The sequence below is a fragment of the Arachis hypogaea genome, chromosome 17 (genome assembly GCF_003086295.3).
Source record: "Arachis hypogaea cultivar Tifrunner chromosome 17, arahy.Tifrunner.gnm2.J5K5, whole genome shotgun sequence".
NCBI lineage: Eukaryota > Viridiplantae > Streptophyta > Magnoliopsida > Fabales > Fabaceae > Arachis > Arachis hypogaea.
The window spans coordinates 40,588,179-40,599,877 of record NC_092052.1 but is presented as its reverse complement, the minus strand read 5'-3'; positions in this window follow the sequence as shown (position 1 = coordinate 40,599,877).

Below are 11,699 nucleotides of genomic sequence, written 5' to 3'. Positions count from 1 at the left end.
TTCAAAATTTAAAATAAATAAATAAAAAAAATAAAAAAATTAAAGAAAAATTATATTGTTTATCAAACTTCAAGTATTTTGCCTAACATTCTAAATACATTAATAAAAACAATTTGTAGTTTTTTTATTTTAATTTTTTACATTCAATTACATGTACTACAGTATTAATAGACACGTCCTTTTTATTTATCAAATATGTATAATACTAATAAGGAGAGTTAATTCTTAAAATACATTTTGTTAATATATTAGTTAAGATATAATTAAGAAGTTTTGAAGTTAATTCTCAAAAATAACAAAATGTATTTTAATGAATTTATATATAATAATGAATATTTTTAAAAAATTATATAGCAAATCTTATATATATCGGGCGGATTCCTCCTTTTGCTCCTCAGCCTACGGGGTATTAGCAGTCGTTTCCAGCTGTTGTTCCCCTCCCAACGGCAGGTTTTTACGCGTTACTCACCCGTCCGCCACTGGAAACACCACTTCCCGTCCGACTTGCATGTGTAAGGCATGCCGCCGGCGTTCATCCTGAGCCAGGATCGAACTCTCCATGTTACGATTCCAAACGAACAAATTCAAACTTGATTGAAAAGGATCTTTTTGATTCTCAAAGAATGGGATGGGGGCAAAAGGATTGATCGAGAAAGATTTCTTGTTCTTATTAAAAGATCGTGATTGGATCCACATATGTTTGGTAAAAAGAAAAATCTTTTCCTTTGAGAATAATCAAAAAAAGGAATCAATTGTTCATATATATATATATATATATACTTTCAACAAGCAGGCCTTTTTCTTAATAAATATTAAAATTTCATTAGTTACCAAAGTACGCTAATTATTTTTAATATTATTATAAAATGAGTGAATATTATAATATTGAGATATAATGGTATAATACTAAAATATGGCCATAGTCAGAATTTGATAGAAATCGCAAATGACGATTTAATTTGTGAAGGCAAATTAACTGGTATTCCACGATTTCATTGTGGAGAGGATATTATCATATTATTATTATCATTGTAATGGTGAAGGAAAGGTAAAGTAGTGGAGAAAGTTATTATTATTATTATAACGGTGAAGGAGAGGGAGAATCTGGAGATGAGATTATTATTTTGTTTATGGGCGTGGTAGCATTGTTATTATTCGCGTATTATTATTAGGAGGCAACTTATATAAAGATGTTTAAAATATTTTTTTTAAAGATTTTTTATTTTAACTAATCAAATTATAATACATATAATTAATTAAATTATATTAATTTTGTCTAAGTTAGACCAAATAAATCAGTTCGATTGTAAATTAGAAAAATTAAATTTTAAATTGGTCTGAATTAATATTTTTTATATAAAATCACTACAACTCTGTCCAAAATACCCCCATTCAAAATTGCTAATTCCAAGTGTACCCTTTGCCAAATCAAATTAGGGTTCAGTTATCTACTTATCTCATCTGCTCATCTTCTCGGTTCAGGGAACCATCATCTTCTCAACTGGAGCCGCTACTGCAACGCCCGCGCCAGGACCACCACCTTGTTGTTGCCGTGGTAGCCACTAGCCACCATGAGTTGGGTGAGTCGTCGTCGCACGCTGAAGTTAGTAGCCACGCATCTTCTCATCTTCTCCCATCGCAGAACGCAGGACTAGCACGTCGAGCACGACATCGGCGTTGCTGTCTAATGGGTGGAAAAGTGATTCCCACACCAAACTCACCAGCAAGTGTACCGGGTCGCATCAAGTAGTAAAACTCACTTAGAGTGAGGTCGATCCCACAGGGATTGATAGATCAAGCAACTTTAGTGAGTGATTAGTCTAGTCAAGCTAACATTGGTGAATTGGATGAAATTGAAGCAACAGAATGTAAATTGCAGGAATTGTAAAATGCAGAAAGTAAACTGAACAGAAGCTTAAATTGACAGGAGCTTAAAGAGCAAGAAAAGTAAATTGCATCAAATGTAAAGGGGGCTGGGTGCTGAAAAATTAAATGAAGTAGTAAAGCAAGCAATTGAAGAGATCTTGAGAACAAGTGACTGGAAATTTAAATTGTAGGAAGAGTAAACTTGTAAGATCTGGTTAATTAACGGCTAATTAACCCATAAATGAGAATTTATTCTAGAAAGCCAAAAATGTTATTTTTATGGCTTAATATGATAGAGGAAATTGAGACGAGAATTTCGGTACCAATTTTATAGAAATCGGACCAAGATTGGACCGAACGGGCCAAACCGGGCCAACCGGACCCAAAGTGGGCCCTTGGCCCAACTAAACTAAACCAAAACCCTAGTTTTCAGCACTCTCTCTCCTCATTTGAGACACTAAACACGCTGAAATGGAGGCCATGGAGGGAAGAACACTCTCTCAAGTTCTATCTCTCACTTGATCTTCAAACCACCATAACTTTTGATCTAGAGCTCCGATTGCCGCTCCGTTTGCGGCCACGCGTTCACCGCGGAGAGCTCTACAAAACCCATACAATTAATCTTGAGGTAAGCCACGTTTTACTGTTCGAAATTCCAGCCCTTGATTTCGAGTTTCATGAGTAAAAATATTGAGATTTTGGGTTCTTTGATGTTATAGGACCCAACTCTCTTGAAGGAGAAGGTTAATCTTGTCTCTTTGGACCTTGGGTGTGGTAAGATTCTCAACCCTAGTGTAATTTGTTGTTCTATGAGGTTTGGGCATTGAGATGTTGTGTATGGGTATGATGATTGTGGCTTAGGTTGTGTATATGTGAATATTGGAGCTTGATTTGTGATTTTGGAAAGCTTGGAAGAGGGTTTTGTGTGATAAAATCTGTTCTTGGAGGTGTTGAGACCTTGAGAGCTTGAGGAAAAGTGGTTTGGAAGTGCTCCGGTTGAGCTTGGGAAATCGGCTAAGGTATGGTTTCGGTTTCCCGTATCTAATATGTAATGTGGTAGGAAATACTTAGGCTAGAGGCCCTAAGATAGGCATTGAATTGATGATGTTGTGGAATGGTTGAGATATATGATGTGATCATATGTGTGATTATGAATATTGATGCCTTGATTGTGTGATATGTGAGAAAATGCATGTTGTGATATATGCTTGATGAATGATTGAGGTTGAATTGATGGGTGGTGCCATATTGTTGGTGAGTATGATGATTATGTATAATGATGGTTGATTGAAAATTGATATTGTTAGAAATTGGAATGAGAAGGATGTATGACATAATATTGTGTTTATCCTTTGGCCTTTTGATTGAGAAGTGTTAAAAGGGTTGGAGGTAGTTTTGAGAATTTTGGTAAAATGTCAATGCGTGAGTTGAGGATGGCTTGTTGTTGAATTTGGTACACTTTGATTGATTTCAAAGAAAAGGGATGAAATTGGCATGTTTTAATTGATTTTGAAAAGAGTTGAAAGTGGCTTGTTTTGAAAATGGCACTTTGTGGTTTTGAATGAAAATATGGTTTTTGGGCATACTTTGACGGGACATAACTTGGACTACGGATCTTTGATTTGTGCCAATTCTGTTTAGAAATGAAATTGGATCCGGGATGTCCATGCCGTTCGAAGAACGGGTGAAAAATGATTTAAAATGAGAGAGTTATGACCGTCGGAAGATTGGGGGTTGAATCTGTGAATTCTGCAGCTTTTAACTTAGAAAATTTTTAGCAGAATGACCCCTCGCGCGTAGGCGCACTTGGCGCGTATGCGCCGTTCTTCGAGAAAGCATCATCCACGCGTGCGCGTGGAGTGCGCGTACGCGTGGCCCTGTTTTCATCCCAAAGTTGATTTTTGAGTTTTAAAAGCCAAACTTCATACTTCTAAGCCTCCAATCTCACCACTTATGTCTTAAATCATTATGATATGCCTAGCATGAGGAAAAGGGCTAGTGAATGTGGTAACTTGCGAGTGAAGCAAGGGAAAAATGAATGATCCATGAGGATCAAAGATGATTATGTGAGATGTGGAGGATGGCGGTGGAAGTGCTTGTTATGCCATGGGCCGAATGGCCGTAATTGTTAATGAATTGGCTGGTTATGGATTTAACCGTGAGCCGGATGGCTGGATTATGCCGTGTGGCGGCGGAGCCATGTTTATGGCTAAGTATAAATGCATATATGCTGTTGAATGAATTGTGAATGTTGGCACTTCCACCATTGGAGATGAGGGTTTCCCTGGGTAGTAGCAATGGCTAGCCACCATGTGCTCCAGGTTGAGACTCGAAGCTCTGTTAACCCAATGTCGTAAGTGTGGCCGGGCACTGTGAAAGGCCCGGATGAGCTCGCCCCCATAAATATTCACCAGTGATGGTGATGGATAAATATTCACCAGTGAGGGTGATGGATATGGATCATGATTATGATCAAGTTTATGATGAGTATAACTCGAGTTGGGGATGCACGACAGAGGGACAGTCCAATGGCTAGCTACCAGGACTTGTCGGGTTGGCTCTATAACCGACAGATGATATCATCAGCCACTAGGGACAGGCATGCATCATAAGCATACTACATGAATTGTTTGAGATTGCCTATTTGACTGCATATTACTTGCTAATTGCCTAAATGCCTTATCTGTTCCTATTTGTAAATCTCTTGTCTGATATAACTATGTTTGCTATATTATACTCCTGCTGGTGGTTGGGAGGTCTGAAGGAATTGGAAAGGGAAGTATTAGTTAGACTGAAGAATCTTTAGTCAGTTGCCACTTACGGTTTAGCTTGTTTATAAGCTTTGATATTATCTGAAGGAAGTTCTAGGATTGCCTTCGGCTTTCCTCTATTATTATGTATTATATATGTGGAAGCTGTTACCGTGCTGGGGACCTCTGGTTCTCACCCATGCGGATTTTGTGGTTTTCAGATGCAGGACGCGAGGCTTCTCGTTGAGGCATGCTGGAGACTTCTGGATTAGCGAAGATCCTTTGTTCTCGGGACTCTGTTTTGGGTTATATATCTTGTTTAGATACTTTTATCTCCATTAAATAATACAAACTGTGACGACTCCTTCTAGAGGGGATTTTTGGAGAATACGTTTTCTGTATTTGTGTCCCTTTGGGTTTCCTTTGGGGTTTTCTTATTTTATCATATGTATATATTGCTATGCTCGGACCGGTTATCTTCGCAACCGGGTTTTGAGTCTTGATATTCCCGTTTTTGACACTCTTTATATATATGATCTTGCGCTAGCTTATCCTTTGCTCGTTACGTTATCATTCGGAGTGTTGCGTTTTCGAGTTACGGTTTTTGTTTACCCCTTTTTCTTCAAAGGCTCCTAGTTATAATCAATCATTCATAATACTATACGTACTAAATTTTTGTTTTAGAGGTCGTAATACCTTGCCATCTCTGAATTATGACTTAAGCATAAGACTCTGTATGGTAGGGTGTTACAAAACTCAGATCACAGCAAGAATTGTAAAATGCAGAACACTTGCAGAAGAATTAAATTGCATAAAAGTAAATTGAAAGCAATTGGAACTGAAGATTTAAATTCAAGCTCAATGTAAACTGAAGTGTATAATTGCAGAAAAGAAATTGTAGCAGAGAAATGGAAATTTCATAAAGCTAAATTGAATTCTGAAATGTGGAGTGTAGAAAAATTAAAAGTGTATTAAAGAGAGAGACTTCTATTCTAATCCTACTCCTAATGCTCTCTAGCAGAGCCAGCCTCCTTTGTGAAATGAAACTGATGCCTTTATATAGGCTTTTACAAAAATGAAAAATGAAATTGAAATTGAAAATAAATTACAATTAAATGAAATTCCTAATCTAACTGATCCTTGTGCCTTTGAGTGATGTCAATTGGGCTTTGCTTGCTTTGGATCTAAATGAGAGTGGATCCAGATGCATTTGGTGACTTGGGTCTGTGAAGAATTGGATCCAAGATGGCACTTGATGGCATGGGTCAGGAGTGGCTTGGTGAATCTTGGTTGCAATTGGTCCTTGCCCATAGCGTTCACTAAGTGAGCGTTCCGCTCACTCTTTGAGCGCTACATTCCTTTGCTTCCCTGGGCCAGATTTGCTTTCCTTGGCCAAGATTGAGAGGCACGAAAAAGTGAGCAAAAGGGAGCGCTACGCTTGAGTTTTTGAGCTCTACTCCTCCTTGTCTTGATGCGCCCAGCCTTGCTTGGTTCCCCTCTTCAAGCGCTACGTTGCACCTTTGGAGCGTTCCTTTTTTTGCTTGGCCTTGGTTTTCTTTCTTGGGCGCTCCGTTTGAAACTGAGCGTTGGCCTAGTGCTTTGTTGTGCCTTCCTTTTGGTTGATTTTTGGGCCTTAAAGATGCCTATCACTTGTGCTTCAATTTCATGCCAAATATAGATTGCTATATATCGTTGGAAAGTTCTGAATGTCAGCTTTCCAACGCAACTGGAAGCACATCAATTGGACATCTGTAGCTCAAATTATGGCCCTTTGAAGGAGGCATGGTCATGCTATCACAAGGCTTAAAGAAAAGCCCGAAAAAGTGAACAAAATTCAACGTAGCGCTCCCTTTAATGAGCGCTAGCCCTTGTTTCTTTCATTCATTGGCTTTAATACTCAAATGTTTCATGCATGCCTTTGTTGGTTTAATTAATAATGCCGTATTCATTCAATTCATTCTCACTTGGCATTAATGATTAAAGGTTTTATGCATGCATTCATTAACTAATAATGCCAATTGCTTTAACGTAGCATTCATTCTCCATGCCTAATGCGTTAATAGTGCATCATGATGGCATTAATAATTAAATGCATGCATGCTTTAGTTACTAATGCCAAGGCTTCATGGTCATGGGCTACGCTTTCAAAAGCATGGCCTAAGGTTCCAAAGCGTGCTCGATCTTCAAAGCGTGCCCCAAAATTCTTCTTTTCTTCTTTTGAGCTGATTTTGTGCTATTTTTCTTCTTTTTTCACTTATTTCCTACAAAATTTATAAAATCAAAAGATCAAAGAAATATACCATTCAGAAAGAACAACAGTTACTTGATGATTATAATAATACTCTAGTGCAAGAAGAGCTCCTCTGGTTCCAAAAGTCCAGAGAGCAGTGAGTAAGGTTCGGGGATAGGAATACAAGATTCTTTCATATTCAAACTCTTACGTGAAGGAAGCATAAAAAGATTCATGGCCTTTTTCTCAAGGATGGAGTGTGGGAAACTGATCTAGAGGTTCTGAGTCAAGAAGCAGAGTCTTTCTATAAAAGCTTATTCTGTCATTTGGATGATGTTGATTTGGGTTGCCTTGGTGATGTGCCTCTTCCTTCTCTGAATGTGGAAGCTTGCAATAATCTTACGGCACTAGTTACTATGGAGGAAGTCAGAACAGCTATTTTTCACATGAACTCTTTTAAAGCTCCGGGTCCTGATGGGTTTCAAGATTTCTTCTTCAAAGAATATTGGGAGATCATTGGTCTTGATGTTTGGAAGATGGTTAAGCAGGCATTCTCCGGTGTTACTCTTGATCCGAGAATATTGGAGACTTTACTGGTTCTTATTCCAAAGGTTGAATCACCGGTATCTATGAAAGATTTCAGACCAATTAGTCTCTACAATGTAGTTTACAAGATCATCACGAAGGTCCTTGTTAATAGGCTTCGTCCTCATCTTGCGGAGATTGTTGGCCTGCTTCAAGGAAGATTTATTTCGGGATGAGGAACTCCTGACAACATCATTATTGCTCAAGAAGTTCTCCACTTTATGAAGAAGACTAAATCAAAGAAAGGCACACTGGCCTTTAAGATTGATCTAGAGAAAGCTTATGACAGAGTTAATTGGAGATTTTTAGCTCATACCCTAAAGAGCTTTGGTTTTCCTATTTCTACAATTAATTTGATTATGAATTGTGTCACTGCTTCTTTCTTATCTATTATTTGGAATGGGAATTGTCTGAATGGCTTTACTCCTAGTCGAGGTCTTAGACAAGGAGACCCTATGTCACCCTATCTTTTTGTGCTGTGTATGGAGCGATTGGCATGCTTTATTAGTCATCAGGTTGATTTGGGCTTGTGGGAGCCGGTTGCTATTTCTAGAGGGGGACCAAGAATATCCCACTTAATGTTTGCGGATGACTTGCTTCTATTCTGTAAAGCTACAAAGGGACAAGTGCAAAATGTGATGTTGGTTTTAGAGACTTTTTGCAAAGCATCTGGGATGAAGATTAATGTGGAGAAGTCTAAAGCGCTTTGCTCCAAGAATGTATCTGCAACAAGGAAAGAGGTTTTCACTGGGGTATCCTCTATCAGATTTGTCCAGGACTTGGGTAGGTATCTTGGAGTTACCCTTATCCATTCTAGGGTGACTCGTTCAGCTTTTAATGGTGTCCTGGATAAGATTCGGAGTAGGCTAGCAAGCTGAAAAGGGAATTTACTCAATCGGGCTGGTAGACTCTGCTTGGTTAATTTTGTTGCAGCCGCTATTCCCACGTACCAGATGCAGGTCTCTATTTTTCCCAAAGGAATCATTAGTAAATTGGAGTCTATGATGAGGAATTTTCTTTGGAAAGGACAAGTTGATGGAAGAGGATTAAATCTCGTTAGTTGGAAGGTACTGGTTACTCCAAAAAAATATGGAGGTTTGGGGGTTAGAGATCCTTATTGTGTAAATATTGCTCTTCTTAGGAAGCTAGTTTGGACTTTTCTCCAGCAGCCAAACAAGCTATGGGTCCAATTGTTGGATGCCAAATACCGATCATCTCTATATGACTGTTTTAGTTATCCTAAGAACAAGGACTCTCCCATTTGGAGGTGTCTTTGCAAGGCTTGGGAAGTGTTGAAGGATGGGTTTGCTTGGTGTATTGGAGATTTGAACCAGAATTTTTAGTTTTCTAGTTGGAGGAGAGAAGGATGGTTATCTAATGAGATGGATTATGTTCACATTTCTGATTCGAATCTCCGGATACAGAATATTTGGTCGGTTGGTAGGTGGCATTTGGATACTCTTTATTCTCCTTTATCTCAAAATCTAAAAGGTAATATTCTCTCTTACAATCCAGATGAACAAGCAGGTCCGGAAGTGGGTTGATATTGGTGTGGGTCTGCTGCCAAAGTCTATGACTCACGCAATGGTTACTTGTGGTTGTGTAAGCAGCTATTTGGTTGGGAGGAGCGGGAGAATTGGCTTTGGTTTTGCGTCAGCTTGTTCCAGAAAAGCATAAGTTTTTGGCTTGGTTGTGTCTTAAGGAGGCTCTTCCTACTGCAAGTTTTCGCTTTAGAAGAGGGATGTCGTCATCAGATAGGTGTCCAAGATGTCTTTCTAGCCAGGAATCGGTTTTACATTGTATTCGGGATTGTCCAAAAGCTCAGCTTGTCTGGCATAGGTTGGATATTTCTTGTCATCCTTTGGATTTGAAGAACTGGTTCTTGTATCATAGTAGAGAGCATTCGTTCAAGTTTTTTTCGGGACTTTGGTGGATATAGCGAGCAAGGAATAATGACATCTTTAATCCTCATGAAACTTGGCCTCCGAAAAAAGTGATTTGTCTGGCATTATCTTCAGAAAAGGAGCTTAGGAATATTTTTGAATTACAACGTATGTCCCTTCCCTCTACTCTAAATGGTTTTTGGAATCCCCCATCCATTGGTACTTTTAAGATTAATTGTGATGCTAGTTATTTTGATTTGGGTGATAGTGTTAGTTTTGCTTGTGTTATTAGAGATTGTAATGGGAGTTGGCAAAGGGGGTGTTTGGGAATGATTAAGAGTAATAGTATTCTTCAAAGAGAATTGTTTGCCATTTGGAGAGGATATCTCTTAGCTTGGGATGTGGGTCAACGAGATGTTATTTGTGAGACAGATTGTGTGAAAGTATTTAATCTTGTTACTCAAGATGGTTTTGGGTTTATTGATCCATTAGTGCTCAAAATGAGAGATATCATGCATTGGAATTGGCGTGTTGACTTTCGTTTGATTATGAGAGATGCAAACACGGTGGCAGATACTATGGCAAGGATGGCGATGAAGTTACAACTTTCACATGTGGAGCTTCTTTCACCTTGGGAGGAATTTAAGAGTAGTCTTAAACGGAACTATCCCTCTATTTAAGCAGTTCCTTGTTTTGTTTGTTTTGTTTTTCTTTGTTTAGTTTATTTCAGTCACAAAAAAAAAAAGCATTCAATATTTAAGCACTAATCATCAATTTCTTGTATGAAAAAGCATAGAAAAACATGACATGATGACATGTCATCACTGTCGTAGCGTTTGTAAGCTGGGTGAGTCGCCGTTTAGCCAACACAGGACCAATCTTCTTTTCCACTGTGCTCCCATCTTCTCTTCTTTTGCCAATGCAGGACCATCTGAAGATAGGTCCTCTAGCCGCCGCAAGGACAACCACCTCCTCATCATCGTTAGCTTGCCACCGTGACCTTCGTTAGTCGTTCTGATCTTAATTTGTGTCATGATTGCATAATGTATAACTGATTTGTTCATTCAATATTCAATTTTTCATAGATAAGTAGTGTTAAATTTAATCTATGAATTGAAGTCCTGAGATTTTTTTATAATTTTTTTACTTTCATAACTTATTGAGATGGTGGTTATATTGCAATTTGTGGTATTGAAATCATCCCTGCTTGCATTTATCTAGCTGTAGAAATCTGCAAATTGAATTACTTTTGTATTATTTGTGTATTCTATGAATTAAATCTGCGAGACCATCCCTGCTTGCACTACATTTTGTAGAATTCCAAAAATACTATGTTTTGTAGTAACGTAGATTTGAGGACTGGAAATTTGTTCTTATTAGGCTAGAAAATTATTCATTTAGGTGTATATTCTATTAAACAGTAATGAAGTGGCCTTCTTTGTGATTCTATTTTGGGTTAGCTTTGTTTTGGTTTATGATTGGTTTATGGAAGGGAACAAGTTTTTTTTTTTAATTTAAAGAAAAAGAAAAAATAAGTAGTACGAGTATTTTTTTTATTATCAAAATTTTTCAACTTTTATATACTAGATTAAAGAGACAATAGTTTAATTAATACTACATTTCTTGCAAGGTTTATTGAAAGGATTCAATAATGTTTTGAAAGGACAAGATAGCAGAAAGTGAAATCGACTTATAATATTGGATCACACTATTGGACTTCTAAAGTAATAGTATTATATAATAATTATTATTTGCTTAATGTTTGACTAATGTTATCTCCATCTGTTGTATTAAACTTTTTTGCAGTTCCTTGAAAAAAAAAAGACTGAAAGACAAGATGGCTGAGTTTCAGGTTGGTTTGTCTAAACTTATCTCTTTTGTTTTAGAATTGTGTTTAGTTCGTTTGTATATAATATGTCTTAACTCACGCAAATTTAATATATGTATATAAGAAAATGTTATGTCATAATTGTTTATGAGATTTTGTTTTATTAAATATGTTGGATGTTAGAAGTTGCCGTTGTCAATAACCAAGGTTTGCAATTTTATATTTTGAATTGTAAGTATGAAGTTGACCTACACACAAGATTAAGATTAGATGGAAGCTAATATCATTTTGTTTGAAAATTTAGGACCAAAAGCCTAAAATAGATTTGACGCAAATGGACACCATCAATTCCTAATTTGATGAGCACCAACAAGACAAATATGCTGCTGAATTGTTTTAATGACATTGTGCATAAGATTTGGATTTTTATGAGTTGCATTATGTCTGTATAAAGAGGCAGGGTTCAAAGTAAAAAATTCTAAAGCCCAATTCCTTGCATTAGACTGATCTTCCTTTGCTCGAAATTGTAACTTGAGTATGCCTTTGTCTTTGTGCCT